This window comes from Cardiocondyla obscurior, linkage group LG21, assembly GCF_019399895.1.
Source record: "Cardiocondyla obscurior isolate alpha-2009 linkage group LG21, Cobs3.1, whole genome shotgun sequence".
In the NCBI taxonomy this organism is placed as follows: Eukaryota; Metazoa; Arthropoda; class Insecta; order Hymenoptera; family Formicidae; genus Cardiocondyla; species Cardiocondyla obscurior.
The window spans coordinates 4,385,541-4,403,040 of record NC_091884.1 but is presented as its reverse complement, the minus strand read 5'-3'; the positions used below and the strand labels follow the sequence as shown (position 1 = coordinate 4,403,040).

The following is a 17,500-nucleotide window of genomic DNA, read 5'->3' as shown; positions in this document are numbered from 1 at the left end:
GCCTGGCACCCTCTGCGGGTAAGTGGCCCCATTCAAGATGGACTTGGACGCGACGCGGCACCTCGGGATAAGCGGACCCTCCCAAACACCACATTTCCCTGCGGCGGAACCGCGGGATTCGGTGCTGGGCTCTTTCCTGTTCGCTCGCCGCTACTAAGGAAATCCTGGTTAGTTTCTTTTCCTCCGCTTAATAATATGCTTAAATTCAGCGGGTGATCTCGCCTGCTCTGAGGTCGTCAAAAGAAATTGTCGTGAGGCTGTACTATATATATAATACGAAGAAGGCGAGACGACGACGACGACGACGCGTGAGAAAAGAGAAACGCAACGCGGCGAAACGCCGCGCGCGAGCGCTTGGTTAGACTACGCCGCGTGCCCCGGTCAAGAGCTGCTACCATACATAGCGCTTTCGTGGACTCGGGAACACGCGCGGTCGACCCGCGCGCGATCTCTCACCTCGCACACACTTTTGCTGCGCAGGGGGCGATCGGTGCACGCAAAATATTTGAAAGAAGAGACGAAGGGAAAATGAGAAAACGAACGAGGCATAGAGAACAACCGCGAGAGCGTGGTGGTCTTTCGTCGACGTTGCGTCAACCGCGCCGCGATCCGCGCGCCCGCGCGCGCCAACCAACCGACCACGACGACAACTGGCCAGCCAGCCCGACGCGAACGTCGGAGGCCGGTTTGCGCGTCGTGGTGGCGTCGGCAACGCGACTGCGGCGGCGGCCGGCAGCAGCTGCAGCGGCGACGACCACTCTCTCTCTCTTATAATACGGTCAGGTTCTCTCGTATCTTTGCTTCGTCGTATATATCTCTAAAATCCCTCCTCTCGAGTTTCCTTTGCGTTGGCGGCGGTAAAGCGACGATATGCGCTCTGTGCAGAAGGAGAACGAGGAGGCGCGCGATTATCTCGCGGCCTCTATTCTCCTCTCCGATCTTCATTCGAAGAAGGAGAGGAAAACTCAAACTCGGTTCTCCGCGCTCCTTATGAACTACTTCTCCGTGGATCAGCCTTGGATCCCGCGCGCGCCGCAAGCGGCACACAGGCCACCTTCCGGGAGTACAAGCGCGAACGAATTGTCGGCTTGTTTCACTCCGGGCGGCGGCGCGCGAGAGGCAGATCTACTCTTTTTCGTTCGGCGCGTATATACGTATAACGTATAAACTCCTTGCAAGAGCTCGCCACGTTTATCACCACCGCGCACGTCCTTCCCTCCCGTGCGTGTGTGCGTGCGTGCGTCTCTCTGCGATTCTCGATCGCATCTTTCGGTCGGTCGTCGTTCATTCGTTCGACCCTCAAACCTCGTTATTTCGGACGACGCCCAACGGGGGCGCGAGAGTACGCCGCCGTTCCGCGAGTATAGAGAGAGAGCGCGCAGAGAGCGCGAGAGCCTTCGTAAAACCCTGATGGAATCCAGCAACTCGCCGCGTGGATAGCGTGCGTAGTGTGCCTGATACCCGGGGAAGGCGTCATCGACGACTCCTCGCTTCTCTTCTCTTTTCTCGTGGATGCGGGTATAACTCTCTCGCCGGCCGCCGCGATCGGGCGAACGTCCAACGAATCGCTCGTACGCGGCCGTCGAAACGGCGCGCGCAAGCAGTTTGTCTTCGATAAAACGACCCTCAGCCAGGCGTGGTCCGGGAATTGTATCCGTGGACCGCAATGTGCGTTCGAAATGTCGATGTTCATGTGTCCTGCAGTTCACAAGTTGACGCGCAATTAGCTGCGTTCTTCATCGACCCACGAGCCAAGTGATCCACCGTTCAGGGTAATCGTTCCTTCGCGCACCAAGTACGCTCTATCAAGGAATAGACAACAATGTGCGTCTTCTTCGTTTTGGCCCTTCGATCAGCCTGGCCGCGCGTCCGAGCACGCGCGGACCGCCGCCCCTGTTACGGGGGCTACGGCACAATAATGGAGAGAGAGGGAGACGTCGGTTGTCGGCGCGGTGCGAAAACCAAGAGGTTGCGTCTCTCGCGAAGCTAGAGCCGGGGCGGAACTCTTTGAAAAACCATCGGGGTCGAAAATGACTAGCATATTCGACGAACCCTTCAGCGCGCGCGATCGCGCGCGCGCGCGGGACCGGAGGAAGAGCAGCGGCGAGAATCGTCGCACTCTCCCCTCCTCGCCCGGCGCGCACGACGACGCGGCAGCATAGGTTACCACCGGTACGCGGCGCATTCGCGCGCACCGCAACGCGTCCGAATCGCGGAGATAGAGGCAGCGCGCGAGCGCGCCTCCGCAGTCTCCTTCTCACCGATCCTGATCCGCGAGCGGGCGCGCATATAGATGCACCTTCGCGCTCCTCCTGGATTCGCACAACGAGACCAACCGGCCGCGCTAGCCCCGGCTAAGGGGCGCGCTGAGCGCGGTGGTCCGCGCAACAGGTCGTTCGAAGCGCGCGAGAGACAGAGAGTCGGAGAATCTCCGCAGGAAACGAGAGAGAGAGAATGCAAAGAGCGTAATACGGCAATGCGTACAACTCTCGAATCTCTCTTCTTCTCCACAATATGCCCGGGGTCCTCTCTCGCTTTGAGCTCTCGAGATCTCGACACACTCGTCCCGACCGACAATCCTCTCTTATACGACGGCGACGAATGCGGCGCGCACCGCAGCACGCCACCGTTGGCGGCGTGTGAGCGCGCACGCGGTCGTTGCGTCGCATAAACTATTCTCTCCTCTCGATCTCGCAATTTTGCTCGAGCGAAGCGTCGCGTCTCGCGACGGACGCTCCGACGAGGAGTGGGAAGGCGGCGCGGACTCGGAAGACGCGATGTCTCGCGTGCGATTAGATTTTGCGCCCCTTCAGCCACTCTCGACACAACTCGCAGAGTCGTGTTCTAGCTTGTCTGCCCCGTATCGCGGCAGGCAACGTAGTGCACGTTACCGTGCGCGCGTACGGTTCCTCGTCCATGCAGTCGCCGGCCGCTGCGCGCTCGTCACGAGAACGGTGCACACAGAGCAGCAGGACCTCCGGAACGTTAATGATCCTTCCGCAGGTTCACCTACGGAAACCTTGTTACGACTTTTACTTCCTCTAAATGATCAAGTTTGGTCATCTTCCCGGCAACATCGGCAATGCCGACGCATTGCCGCGCACCAGTCCGAAGACCTCACTAAATCATTCAATCGGTAGTAGCGACGGGCGGTGTGTACAAAGGGCAGGGACGTAATCAACGCGAGCTTATGACTCGCGCTTACTGGGAATTCCTCGTTCATGGGGAACAATTGCAAGCCCCAATCCCTAGCACGAAGGAGGTTCAGCGGGTTACCCGGGCCTTTCGGCCAGGGAACACACGCTGATTCCTTCAGTGTAGCGCGCGTGCGGCCCAGAACATCTAAGGGCATCACAGACCTGTTATTGCTCAATCTCGTGCGGCTAGAAGCCGCCTGTCCCTCTAAGAAGATTTGTTTGTACGTTGGTAGTAAAAACCCGCCGGCCGAAGCCGGGGCCTTCGAATACCATAAGGTACGCCTATTTAGCAGGCTAGAGTCTCGTTCGTTATCGGAATTAACCAGACAAATCGCTCCACCAACTAAGAACGGCCATGCACCACCACCCACCGAATCAAGAAAGAGCTATCAATCTGTCAATCCTTCCGGTGTCTGGGCCTGGTGAGGTTTCCCGTGTTGAGTCAAATTAAGCCGCAGGCTCCACTCCTGGTGGTGCCCTTCCGTCAATTCCTTTAAGTTTCAGCTTTGCAACCATACTTTCCCCGGAACCCAAAAGCTTTGGTTTCCCGGAAGCTGCCCGCCGAGTCATCGGAGGAACTTCGGCGGATCGCTAGCTGGCATCGTTTATGGTTAGAACTAGGGCGGTATCTGATCGCCTTCGAACCTCTAACTTTCGTTCTTGATTAATGAAAACATTTTTGGCAAATGCTTTCGCTTCTGTCCGTCTTGCGACGATCCAAGAATTTCACCTCTAACGTCGCAATACGAATGCCCCCATCTGTCCCTATTAATCATTACCTCGGGGTTCCGAAAACCAACAAAATAGAACCGAGGTCCTATTCCATTATTCCATGCACGCAGTATTCAGGCGAGGATAGCCTGCTTTAAGCACTCTAATTTGTTCAAAGTAAACGTACCGGCCCGACTCGACACTCAGTAAAGAGCACCGCGACGGGATATTAGTTTGGGCGGCCCCTCGCGGGGCTAAGCCCACCGGTAGGACGTCCACATCACGCCAGTTAAACACCGCGAGCGGTGAACCGACGGTGTGCGACACAGATTCAACTACGAGCTTTTTAACCGCAACAACTTTAATATACGCTATTGGAGCTGGAATTACCGCGGCTGCTGGCACCAGACTTGCCCTCAATGGATCCTCGTTAAAGGATTTAAAGTGTACTCATTCCGATTACGGGGCCTCGGATGAGTCCCGTATCGTTATTTTTCGTCACTACCTCCCCGTGCCGGGAGTGGGTAATTTGCGCGCCTGCTGCCTTCCTTGGATGTGGTAGCCGTTTCTCAGGCTCCCTCTCCGGAATCGAACCCTGATTCCCCGTTACCCGTTACAACCATGGTAGGCGCAGAACCTACCATCGACAGTTGATAAGGCAGACATTTGAAAGATGCGTCGCCGGTGCTAGGACCGTACGATCAGCACAAAGTTATTCAGAGTCGCCAAAATAAACGGTGGACGCACGGAGATCCGCACGCCACCGATTGGTTTTGATCTAATAAAAGCGTCCCTTCCATCACTGGTCGGGACTCTGTTTTGCATGTATTAGCTCTAGAATTACCACAGTTATCCAAGTAAATGTGGGTACAATCTAATGAACCATAACTGATTTAATGAGCCATTCGCGGTTTCACCTTAATTCGGCATGCACTGAGACATGCATGGCTTAATCTTTGAGACAAGCATATGACTACTGGCAGGATCAACCAGGGAGCTTCGCGTGTGCGATCGCGGTTACTCGCGGTGGAGCAACGCGAAAGACAACGCTACGCTGCTACGGACACTCCGCGAGGAAGAGCCGTGCGCGTTTCGTGTGTCGTTAATGCCGCCGGAACTTTTCGAGCCGGTCGACGGACACGCTTTTCGTATTTATATATACCTTAACGGTATGAAAGATCAAATTTTGTTCTCATTCACCCATAACAGCGGCTTGTAAGGCCGCTTAGCCCTGACGCTAGACCGATCCGATCTGAGACGTCGTGGAGCACTGTTCGTTCAACGGTGCCAGCGGTGAGAACACCGAGGCACCGGTTGAAAATTATTTCGCTACGGCGTACAAGTAAGCGGGAACGGCGACATCGTCAAAGATCTCGCCGAAACCGACACTCTCGTATCCGTGGAGTTGATGTTCGGTAAGCGCAACGATACGTCCGCACGCTTGCTCGGAAGCGAGGGACGATCGCGCGTCCAACACGTAAGTGCGCGCCACATATGAGCCATTCGGTCTCTCGACACCGACTCGTGGCAATGCTGTGTCTTATAGTACCGAACCGGGCGGCCGGGCGGTCGGCGACGCACGGTCTAACGCACGGCGGTATATGGGCGAAACCTGCGAAATTTCGACGCCTCGAGGACTTAGCCGCTGCGTCGTACGTAGTTATTTACGCAAAGTCCTCGAGCCTCGTGTTGCTTTCGGCAAGTAGTTACCCACGGACAGCTCGAACGGCAAAGTACTCGAGCTCCGTATCGTTTCGGCTCGGATTTACCAACGCCTTCGATTTTCGACTTTGGTGTCGAAACGATCGCCGAGAGCCCGGCGCACATTTGGCCGAATGTCGGCAACACGCCCGAACGATCTCAAAAAGAGAACCAAAGTTCTCGTAGTAAGCGCAAGGCTAAATTCTCTCAAAAAGCGTTCTAGTGCGAACGACACTTTTGTACGCACCGCAGTGCTTCGTCGAGCTCGGTTATACATACGCCGTAACGCTACGGTACGACCAGACCGAGAGCTCGCATGCATCGTGTTGTGCACGAGTCGCCGCAGCGACAACACCTCTTACAGTACCGAACCGAGCGGCCGGGCGGTCGGCGACGCACGGTCTAACGCACGGCGGTATATGGGCGCCGGCGGTGAAATTTCGACGCCGCGCGGACTTAGCCGCTGCGGCGCACGGTAGTTACCTCCGCGTCAAAGATCTCGAGCTCCGTGTTGTTTTACGGCTCGGAGGTACGTACGGACCGCACGAACGGCAGAGTCCTCGAGATACAAAATTTCTTCGTCAAGTATTCACCAATTCCTTCGCTATCCGGCCTCGAAACGATCGCCGAGAGCTTGGCGCACAATTGGCCGAATGTCGGCAAGACGCCCGAACGCTCTCGAAAAAGAGAACCGAAATTCTCGCACTCAGCGCAGTGCAAAACACTTTAAAAATCTCTCGAGCGAAAGACACTTTCGTACGCACCGCAGTGCTTCGCCGAGCTCGGTTATACATACGCCGTAACGCTACGGTACGACCAGACCGAGAGCTCGCATGCATCGTGTTGTGCACGAGTCGCCTCAGCGACGACACCTCTTACAGTACCGAACCGAGCGGCCGGGCGGTCGGCGACGCACGGTCTAACGCACGGCGGTATATGGGCGCCGGCGGTGAAATTTCGACGCCGCGCGGACTTAGCCGCTGCGGCGCACGGTAGTTACCTCCGCGTCAAAGATCTCGAGCTCCGTGTTGTTTTACGGCTCGGAGGTACGTACGGACCGCACGAACGGCAGAGTCCTCGAGATACAAAATTTCTTCGTCAAGTATTCACCAATTCCTTCGCTATCCGGCCTCGAAACGATCGCCGAGAGCTTGGCGCACATTTGGCCGAATGTCGGCAAGACGCCCGAAAGATCTCAAAAAGAGAACCAAAGTTCTCGTAGTAAGCGCGAAGCTAAATTCTCTCAAAAAGCGTTCTAGTGCGAACGACACTTTTGTACGCACCGCAGTGCTTCGCCGAGCTCGGTTATACATACGCCGTAACGCTACGGTACGACCAGACCGCGAGCTCGCATGCACCGTGTTGTGCACGAGTCGCCGCAGCGACGACACCTCTTACAGTACCGAACCGAGCGGCCGGGCGGTCGGCGACGCACGGTCTAACGCACGGCGGTATATGGGCGCCGGCGGTGAAATTTCGACGCCGCGCGGACTTAGCCGCTGCGGCGCACGGTAGTTACCTCCGCGTCAAAGATCTCGAGCTCCGTGTTGTTTTACGGCTCGGAGGTACGTACGGACCGCACGAACGGCAGAGTCCTCGAGATACAAAATTTCTTCGTCACGTATTCACCAATTCCTTCGCTATCCGGCCTCGAAACGATCGCCGAGAGCTTGGCGCACATTTGGCCGAATGTCGGCAAGACGCCCGAAAGATCTCAAAAAGAGAACCAAAGTTCTCGTAGTAAGCGCGAAGCTAAATTCTCTCAAAAAGCGTTCTAGTGCGAACGACACTTTTGTACGCACCGCAGTGCTTCGCCGAGCTCGGTTATACATACGCCGTAACGCTACGGTACGACCAGACCGAGAGCTCGCATGCATCGTGTTGTGCACGAGTCGCCGCAGCGACGACACCTCTTACAGTACCGAACCGAGCGGCCGGGCGGTCGGCGACGCACGGTCTAACGCACGGCGGTATATGGGCGCCGGCGGTGAAATTTCGACGCCGCGCGGACTTAGCCGCTGCGGCGCACGGTAGTTACCTCCGCGTCAAAGATCTCGAGCTCCGTGTTGTTTTACGGCTCGGAGGTACGTACGGACCGCACGAACGGCAGAGTCCTCGAGATACAAAATTTCTTCGTCACGTATTCACCAATTCCTTCGCTATCCGGCCTCGAAACGATCGCCGAGAGCTTGGCGCACATTTGGCCGAATGTCGGCAAGACGCCCGAAAGATCTCAAAAAGAGAACCAAAGTTCTCGTAGTAAGCGCGAAGCTAAATTCTCTCAAAAAGCGTTCTAGTGCGAACGACACTTTTGTACGCACCGCAGTGCTTCGCCGAGCTCGGTTATACATACGCCGTAACGCTACGGTACGACCAGACCGAGAGCTCGCATGCATCGTGTTGTGCACGAGTCGCCGCAGCGACGACACCTCTTACAGTACCGAACCGAGCGGCCGGGCGGTCGGCGACGCACGGTCTAACGCACGGCGGTATATGGGCGCCGGCGGTGAAATTTCGACGCCGCGCGGACTTAGCCGCTGCGGCGCACGGTAGTTACCTCCGCGTCAAAGATCTCGAGCTCCGTGTTGTTTTACGGCTCGGAGGTACGTACGGACCGCACGAACGGCAGAGTCCTCGAGATACAAAATTTCTTCGTCACGTATTCACCAATTCCTTCGCTATCCGGCCTCGAAACGATCGCCGAGAGCTTGGCGCACATTTGGCCGAATGTCGGCAAGACGCCCGAAAGATCTCAAAAGAGAACCAAAGTTCTCGTAGTAAGCGCGAAGCTAAATTCTCTCAAAAAGCGTTCTAGTGCGAACGACACTTTTGTACGCACCGCAGTGCTTCGCCGAGCTCGGTTATACATACGCCGTAACGCTACGGTACGACCAGACCGCGAGCTCGCATGCATCGTGTTGTGCACGAGTCGCCGCAGCGACGACACCTCTTACAGTACCGAACCGAGCGGCCGGGCGGTCGGCGACGCACGGTCTAACGCACGGCGGTATATGGGCGCCGGCGGTGAAATTTCGACGCCGCGCGGACTTAGCCGCTGCGGCGCACGGTAGTTACCTCCGCGTCAAAGATCTCGAGCTCCGTGTTGTTTTACGGCTCGGAGGTACGTACGGACCGCACGAACGGCAGAGTCCTCGAGATACAAAATTTCTTCGTCACGTATTCACCAATTCCTTCGCTATCCGGCCTCGAAACGATCGCCGAGAGCTTGGCGCACATTTGGCCGAATGTCGGCAAGACGCCCGAAAGATCTCAAAAAGAGAACCAAAGTTCTCGTAGTAAGCGCGAAGCTAAATTCTCTCAAAAAGCGTTCTAGTGCGAACGACACTTTTGTACGCACCGCAGTGCTTCGCCGAGCTCGGTTATACATACGCCGTAACGCTACGGTACGACCAGACCGCGAGCTCGCATGCATCGTGTTGTGCACGAGTCGCCGCAGCGACGACACCTCTTACAGTACCGAACCGAGCGGCCGGGCGGTCGGCGACGCACGGTCTAACGCACGGCGGTATATGGGCGCCGGCGGTGAAATTTCGACGCCGCGCGGACTTAGCCGCTGCGGCGCACGGTAGTTACCTCCGCGTCAAAGATCTCGAGCTCCGTGTTGTTTTACGGCTCGGAGGTACGTACGGACCGCACGAACGGCAGAGTCCTCGAGATACAAAATTTCTTCGTCACGTATTCACCAATTCCTTCGCTATCCGGCCTCGAAACGATCGCCGAGAGCTTGGCGCACATTTGGCCGAATGTCGGCAAGACGCCCGAAAGATCTCAAAAAGAGAACCAAAGTTCTCGTAGTAAGCGCGAAGCTAAATTCTCTCAAAAAGCGTTCTAGTGCGAACGACACTTTTGTACGCACCGCAGTGCTTCGCCGAGCTCGGTTATACATACGCCGTAACGCTACGGTACGACCAGACCGCGAGCTCGCATGCATCGTGTTGTGCACGAGTCGCCGCAGCGACGACACCTCTTACAGTACCGAACCGAGCGGCCGGGCGGTCGGCGACGCACGGTCTAACGCACGGCGGTATATGGGCGCCGGCGGTGAAATTTCGACGCCGCGCGGACTTAGCCGCTGCGGCGCACGGTAGTTACCTCCGCGTCAAAGATCTCGAGCTCCGTGTTGTTTTACGGCTCGGAGGTACGTACGGACCGCACGAACGGCAGAGTCCTCGAGATACAAAATTTCTTCGTCACGTATTCACCAATTCCTTCGCTATCCGGCCTCGAAACGATCGCCGAGAGCTTGGCGCACATTTGGCCGAATGTCGGCAAGACGCCCGAAAGATCTCAAAAGAGAACCAAAGTTCTCGTAGTAAGCGCGAAGCTAAATTCTCTCAAAAAGCGTTCTAGTGCGAACGACACTTTTGTACGCACCGCAGTGCTTCGCCGAGCTCGGTTATACATACGCCGTAACGCTACGGTACGACCAGACCGAGAGCTCGCATGCATCGTGTTGTGCACGAGTCGCCGCAGCGACGACACCTCTTACAGTACCGAACCGAGCGGCCGGGCGGTCGGCGACGCACGGTCTAACGCACGGCGGTATATGGGCGCCGGCGGTGAAATTTCGACGCCGCGCGGACTTAGCCGCTGCGGCGCACGGTAGTTACCTCCGCGTCAAAGATCTCGAGCTCCGTGTTGTTTTACGGCTCGGAGGTACGTACGGACCGCACGAACGGCAGAGTCCTCGAGATACAAAATTTCTTCGTCACGTATTCACCAATTCCTTCGCTATCCGGCCTCGAAACGATCGCCGAGAGCTTGGCGCACATTTGGCCGAATGTCGGCAAGACGCCCGAAAGATCTCACAAAGAGAACCAAAGTTCTCGTAGTAAGCGCGAAGCTAAATTCTCTCAAAAAGCGTTCTAGTGCGAACGACACTTTTGTACGCACCGCAGTGCTTCGCCGAGCTCGGTTATACATACGCCGTAACGCTACGGTACGACCAGACCGAGAGCTCGCATGCATCGTGTTGTGCACGAGTCGCCGCAGCGACGACACCTCTTACAGTACCGAACCGAGCGGCCGGGCGGTCGGCGACGCACGGTCTAACGCACGGCGGTATATGGGCGCCGGCGGTGAAATTTCGACGCCGCGCGGACTTAGCCGCTGCGGCGCACGGTAGTTACCTCCGCGTCAAAGATCTCGAGCTCCGTGTTGTTTTACGGCTCGGAGGTACGTACGGACCGCACGAACGGCAGAGTCCTCGAGATACAAAATTTCTTCGTCACGTATTCACCAATTCCTTCGCTATCCGGCCTCGAAACGATCGCCGAGAGCTTGGCGCACATTTGGCCGAATGTCGGCAAGACGCCCGAAAGATCTCAAAAAGAGAACCAAAGTTCTCGTAGTAAGCGCGAAGCTAAATTCTCTCAAAAAGCGTTCTAGTGCGAACGACACTTTTGTACGCACCGCAGTGCTTCGCCGAGCTCGGTTATACATACGCCGTAACGCTACGGTACGACCAGACCGAGAGCTCGCATGCATCGTGTTGTGCACGAGTCGCCGCAGCGACGACACCTCTTACAGTACCGAACCGAGCGGCCGGGCGGTCGGCGACGCACGGTCTAACGCACGGCGGTATATGGGCGCCGGCGGTGAAATTTCGACGCCGCGCGGACTTAGCCGCTGCGGCGCACGGTAGTTACCTCCGCGTCAAAGATCTCGAGCTCCGTGTTGTTTTACGGCTCGGAGGTACGTACGGACCGCACGAACGGCAGAGTCCTCGAGATACAAAATTTCTTCGTCACGTATTCACCAATTCCTTCGCTATCCGGCCTCGAAACGATCGCCGAGAGCTTGGCGCACATTTGGCCGAATGTCGGCAAGACGCCCGAAAGATCTCAAAAAGAGAACCAAAGTTCTCGTAGTAAGCGCGAAGCTAAATTCTCTCAAAAAGCGTTCTAGTGCGAACGACACTTTTGTACGCACCGCAGTGCTTCGCCGAGCTCGGTTATACATACGCCGTAACGCTACGGTACGACCAGACCGAGAGCTCGCATGCACCGTGTTGTGCACGAGTCGCCGCAGCGACGACACCTCTTACAGTACCGAACCGAGCGGCCGGGCGGTCGGCGACGCACGGTCTAACGCACGGCGGTATATGGGCGCCGGCGGTGAAATTTCGACGCCGCGCGGACTTAGCCGCTGCGGCGCACGGTAGTTACCTCCGCGTCAAAGATCTCGAGCTCCGTGTTGTTTTACGGCTCGGAGGTACGTACGGACCGCACGAACGGCAGAGTCCTCGAGATACAAAATTTCTTCGTCACGTATTCACCAATTCCTTCGCTATCCGGCCTCGAAACGATCGCCGAGAGCTTGGCGCACATTTGGCCGAATGTCGGCAAGACGCCCGAAAGATCTCACAAAGAGAACCAAAGTTCTCGTAGTAAGCGCGAAGCTAAATTCTCTCAAAAAGCGTTCTAGTGCGAACGACACTTTTGTACGCACCGCAGTGCTTCGCCGAGCTCGGTTATACATACGCCGTAACGCTACGGTACGACCAGACCGCGAGCTCGCATGCATCGTGTTGTGCACGAGTCGCCGCAGCGACGACACCTCTTACAGTACCGAACCGAGCGGCCGGGCGGTCGGCGACGCACGGTCTAACGCACGGCGGTATATGGGCGCCGGCGGTGAAATTTCGACGCCGCGCGGACTTAGCCGCTGCGGCGCACGGTAGTTACCTCCGCGTCAAAGATCTCGAGCTCCGTGTTGTTTTACGGCTCGGAGGTACGTACGGACCGCACGAACGGCAGAGTCCTCGAGATACAAAATTTCTTCGTCACGTATTCACCAATTCCTTCGCTATCCGGCCTCGAAACGATCGCCGAGAGCTTGGCGCACATTTGGCCGAATGTCGGCAAGACGCCCGAAAGATCTCAAAAAGAGAACCAAAGTTCTCGTAGTAAGCGCGAAGCTAAATTCTCTCAAAAAGCGTTCTAGTGCGAACGACACTTTTGTACGCACCGCAGTGCTTCGCCGAGCTCGGTTATACATACGCCGTAACGCTACGGTACGACCAGACCGAGAGCTCGCATGCATCGTGTTGTGCACGAGTCGCCGCAGCGACGACACCTCTTACAGTACCGAACCGAGCGGCCGGGCGGTCGGCGACGCACGGTCTAACGCACGGCGGTATATGGGCGCCGGCGGTGAAATTTCGACGCCGCGCGGACTTAGCCGCTGCGGCGCACGGTAGTTACCTCCGCGTCAAAGATCTCGAGCTCCGTGTTGTTTTACGGCTCGGAGGTACGTACGGACCGCACGAACGGCAGAGTCCTCGAGATACAAAATTTCTTCGTCACGTATTCACCAATTCCTTCGCTATCCGGCCTCGAAACGATCGCCGAGAGCTTGGCGCACATTTGGCCGAATGTCGGCAAGACGCCCGAAAGATCTCAAAAAGAGAACCAAAGTTCTCGTAGTAAGCGCGAAGCTAAATTCTCTCAAAAAGCGTTCTAGTGCGAACGACACTTTTGTACGCACCGCAGTGCTTCGCCGAGCTCGGTTATACATACGCCGTAACGCTACGGTACGACCAGACCGAGAGCTCGCATGCATCGTGTTGTGCACGAGTCGCCGCAGCGACGACACCTCTTACAGTACCGAACCGAGCGGCCGGGCGGTCGGCGACGCACGGTCTAACGCACGGCGGTATATGGGCGCCGGCGGTGAAATTTCGACGCCGCGCGGACTTAGCCGCTGCGGCGCACGGTAGTTACCTCCGCGTCAAAGATCTCGAGCTCCGTGTTGTTTTACGGCTCGGAGGTACGTACGGACCGCACGAACGGCAGAGTCCTCGAGATACAAAATTTCTTCGTCACGTATTCACCAATTCCTTCGCTATCCGGCCTCGAAACGATCGCCGAGAGCTTGGCGCACATTTGGCCGAATGTCGGCAAGACGCCCGAAAGATCTCAAAAAGAGAACCAAAGTTCTCGTAGTAAGCGCGAAGCTAAATTCTCTCAAAAAGCGTTCTAGTGCGAACGACACTTTTGTACGCACCGCAGTGCTTCGCCGAGCTCGGTTATACATACGCCGTAACGCTACGGTACGACCAGACCGCGAGCTCGCATGCATCGTGTTGTGCACGAGTCGCCGCAGCGACGACACCTCTTACAGTACCGAACCGAGCGGCCGGGCGGTCGGCGACGCACGGTCTAACGCACGGCGGTATATGGGCGCCGGCGGTGAAATTTCGACGCCGCGCGGACTTAGCCGCTGCGGCGCACGGTAGTTACCTCCGCGTCAAAGATCTCGAGCTCCGTGTTGTTTTACGGCTCGGAGGTACGTACGGACCGCACGAACGGCAGAGTCCTCGAGATACAAAATTTCTTCGTCACGTATTCACCAATTCCTTCGCTATCCGGCCTCGAAACGATCGCCGAGAGCTTGGCGCACATTTGGCCGAATGTCGGCAAGACGCCCGAAAGATCTCAAAAAGAGAACCAAAGTTCTCGTAGTAAGCGCGAAGCTAAATTCTCTCAAAAAGCGTTCTAGTGCGAACGACACTTTTGTACGCACCGCAGTGCTTCGCCGAGCTCGGTTATACATACGCCGTAACGCTACGGTACGACCAGACCGAGAGCTCGCATGCACCGTGTTGTGCACGAGTCGCCGCAGCGACGACACCTCTTACAGTACCGAACCGAGCGGCCGGGCGGTCGGCGACGCACGGTCTAACGCACGGCGGTATATGGGCGCCGGCGGTGAAATTTCGACGCCGCGCGGACTTAGCCGCTGCGGCGCACGGTAGTTACCTCCGCGTCAAAGATCTCGAGCTCCGTGTTGTTTTACGGCTCGGAGGTACGTACGGACCGCACGAACGGCAGAGTCCTCGAGATACAAAATTTCTTCGTCACGTATTCACAATTCCTTCGCTATCCGGCCTCGAAACGATCGCCGAGGCTTGGCGCACATTTGGCCGAATGTCGGCAAGACGCGAAAGATCTCAAAAAAGCGAGTTCTGTAGTAAGCGCGAAGCTAAATTCTCTCGCGTTCCTAGTGCGGCACTTTTGCGCACCGCAGTGCTTCGCCGAGCTCGGTTATACATACGCCGTAACGCTACGGTACGACCAGACCGAGCTCGCATCGTGTTGTGCGAGTCGCCGCAGCGACGACACCTCTTAGTACCGAACCGAGCGGCGGGCGGTCGGCGACGCACGGTCTGCACGGCGGTATATGGGCGCCGGCGGTGAAATTTCGACGCCGCGCGGACTTAGCCGCAAAGTACGAGCCTCGTGTTGCTTTCCTCGGAGTTACTTCCGAGCGGTCCGACCGTCAAAGTTCGCGAGCCTCGTGTTGCTTTTGGAACGTAGTTACTTCCGAGCGGTTTGTTCGGCAAAGTACGCGAGCCTCGTGTTGCTTTTACCACGTAGTTACTTCCGAGCGGTCCGACCGTCAAAGTCCGCGAGCCTCGTGTTGCTTTCGGCTCGGAGTTACTTCCGCGCGGTCCTAGCGGCAAAGTACGCGAGCCTCGTGTTGCTTTCGGGTCGGAGTTACTTCCGCGCGGTCCGATCGGCAAAGTACGCGAGCCTCGTGTTGCTTTCGGCTCAGGTTACTTCCGCGCGGTCCTAGCGGCAAAGTACGCGAGCCTCGTGTTGCTTTCGGCTCGGAGTTACTTCCGCGCGGTCCTAGCGGCAAAGTACGCGAGCCTCGTGTTGCTTTCGGCTCGGAGTTACTTCCGCGCGGTCCGATCGGCAAAGTACGCGAGCCTCGTGTTGCTTTCGGCTCGGAGTTACTTCCGCGCGGTCCTAGCGGCAAAGTACGCGAGCCTCGTGTTGCTTTCGGCTCGGAGTTACTTCCGCGCGGTCCTAGCGGCAAAGTACCCGAGCCTCGTGTTGCTTTCGGCTCGGAGTTACTTCCGCGCGGTCCTAGCGACAAAGTACGCGAGCCTCGTGTTGCTTTCGGCTCGTAGTTACTTCCGCGCGGTCCGATCGGCAAAGTACGCGAGCCTCGTGTTGCTTTCGGCTCGGGGTTACTTCCGAGCGGTCCGACCGTCAAAGTCCGCGAGCCTCGTGTTGCTTTCGGCTCGGAGTTACTTCCGCGCGGTCCTAGTGGCAAAGTACGCGAGCCTCGTGTTGCTTTCGGGTCGGAGTTACTTCCGCGCGGCGATCGGCAAAGTACGCGAGCCTCGTGTTGCTTTCGGCTCGAGTTACTTCGCGCGGTCCTAGCGGCAAAGTACGCGAGCCTCGTGTTGCTTTCGGGTCGTAGTTACTTCCGCGCGGTCCGATCGGCAAAGTACGCGAGCCTCGTGTTGCTTTCGGCAGGTTACTTCCGCGCGGTCCGCGGCAAAGTACGCGAGCCTCGTGTTGCTTTCGGCTCGGAGTTACTTCCGCGCGGTCCGCTCGGCAAAGTACGCGAGCCTCGTGTTGCTTTCGGCTCGGAGTTACTTCCGCGCGGTCCGATCGGCAAAGTACGCGAGCCTCGTGTTGCTTTCGGCTCGGAGTTACTTCCGCGCGGTCCTAGCGGCAAAGTACGCGAGCCTCGTGTTGCTTTCGGCTTTTAGCTACTTTCGAGCGGTTCGGACAACAAAGTCCGCGAGCCCTGTGTTACTACTGCTCGGGCTGCTTCCGAACGTTTCGGGCAATCAACTTTTGTTCTCCGTATTGTTTTTAAGCTATCTTAGCTATTTCTCGTAAAGTTAAATTTTCGCGTTTTGTGCTGTTTTTCGAGCTCTCTGCTGGCGATCGTCTATGTTCTTAAATCTCGTGTTATTTTCTTGAGCTCTTCGTAATTTCGGCCGACGAGCGGCTAAGTTTACGAGTTTTGTGTTGCTTTCTGCACGTAGTTACTTCCGAGCGGTCCGACCGTCAAAGTACGCGAGCCTCGTGTTGCTTTCGGCTCGGAGTTACTTCCGCGCGGTCCTAGCGACAAAGTACGCGAGCCTCGTGTTGCTTTCGGCTCGGAGTTACTTCCGCGCGGTCCGATCGGCAAAGTACGCGAGCCTCGTGTTGCTTTCGGCTCGGAGTTACTTCCGCGCGGTCCTAGCGGCAAAGTACGCGAGCCTCGTGTTGCTTTCGGCTCAGGTTACTTCCGCGCGGTCCTAGCGGCAAAGTACGCGAGCCTCGTGTTGCTTTCGGCTCGTAGCTACTCGAGCGGTTCGGACAACAAAGTCCGCGAGCCCTGTGTTTTACTGCTCGGGCTGCTTCCGAACGTTTCGGGCAATCAACTTTGTTCTCCGTATTGTTTTTTAAACTATCTTAGCTATTTTCTCGTAAAGTTAAATTTTCGCGTTTTGTGCTGTTTTCGAGCTCTCTGCTGGCGATCGTCTATGTTCTTAAATCTCGTGTTATTTTCTTGACTCTTCGTAATTTCGGCCGACGAGCGGCTAAGTTTACGAGTTTTGTGTTGCATTCTGCGTAGTTACTTCGAGCGGTCCGACCGTCAAAGTACGCGAGCCTCGTGTTGCTTTCGGCTCGGAGTTATGCGCCCTGCGACAAAGTACGCGAGCCTCGTGTTGCTTTCGGCTCGGAGTTACTTCCGCGCGGTCCTAGCGACAAAGTACGCGAGCCTCGTGTTGCTCGGCTCGGAGTTACTTCCGCGCGGTTCGATCGGCAAAGTACGCGAGCCTCGTGTTGCTTTCGGCTTGGAGTTACTTCCGCGCGGTCCTAGCGGCAAAGTACGCGAGCCTCGTGTTGCTTTCGGCTCCGAGTTACTTCCGCGCTGTCCGATCGGCAAAGTACGCGAACCTCGTGTTGCTACTGCTCGGGGCTGCTTCCGAACGTTTCGGGCAAATAACTTATCGTTCTCCGTAATGTTTTGAGGTGAGTTCTTATATTGTGGCAGGATAAATTTTCGCGATTTGTGCTGTGTTTTCGAGCTCTCTAAGCTGTCGGCCGGCGGAGTGGCAAAGTCCCCGAGCCTCG

At 56.8% G+C, this 17,500-nt stretch overlaps 3 non-coding genes across 3 annotated transcripts in view; all 3 read right to left on the bottom strand.

Moving 5' to 3' along the window:
• The window catches only part of LOC139110810 (large subunit ribosomal RNA), a 4,097-nt gene extending 3,861 nt beyond the window's left edge, over nucleotides 1-236 (bottom strand). Inside the window, exon 1 of the ribosomal RNA XR_011547066.1 lies at nucleotides 1-236. This exon is cut by the window's left edge and continues 3,861 nt beyond it. This is a non-coding gene — a ribosomal RNA (large subunit ribosomal RNA).
• Nucleotides 237-1,620: 1,384 nt separating this feature from the next.
• On the bottom strand, nucleotides 1,621-1,775 carry LOC139110850 (5.8S ribosomal RNA). Its single transcript, XR_011547088.1, has one exon. It is a non-coding gene; the product is annotated as a 5.8S ribosomal RNA (ribosomal RNA).
• Nucleotides 1,776-2,986: 1,211 nt separating this feature from the next.
• On the bottom strand, nucleotides 2,987-4,904 carry LOC139110880 (small subunit ribosomal RNA). Its single transcript, XR_011547116.1, has one exon. It is a non-coding gene; the product is annotated as a small subunit ribosomal RNA (ribosomal RNA).
• Nucleotides 4,905-17,500: the final 12,596 nt, after the last annotated feature.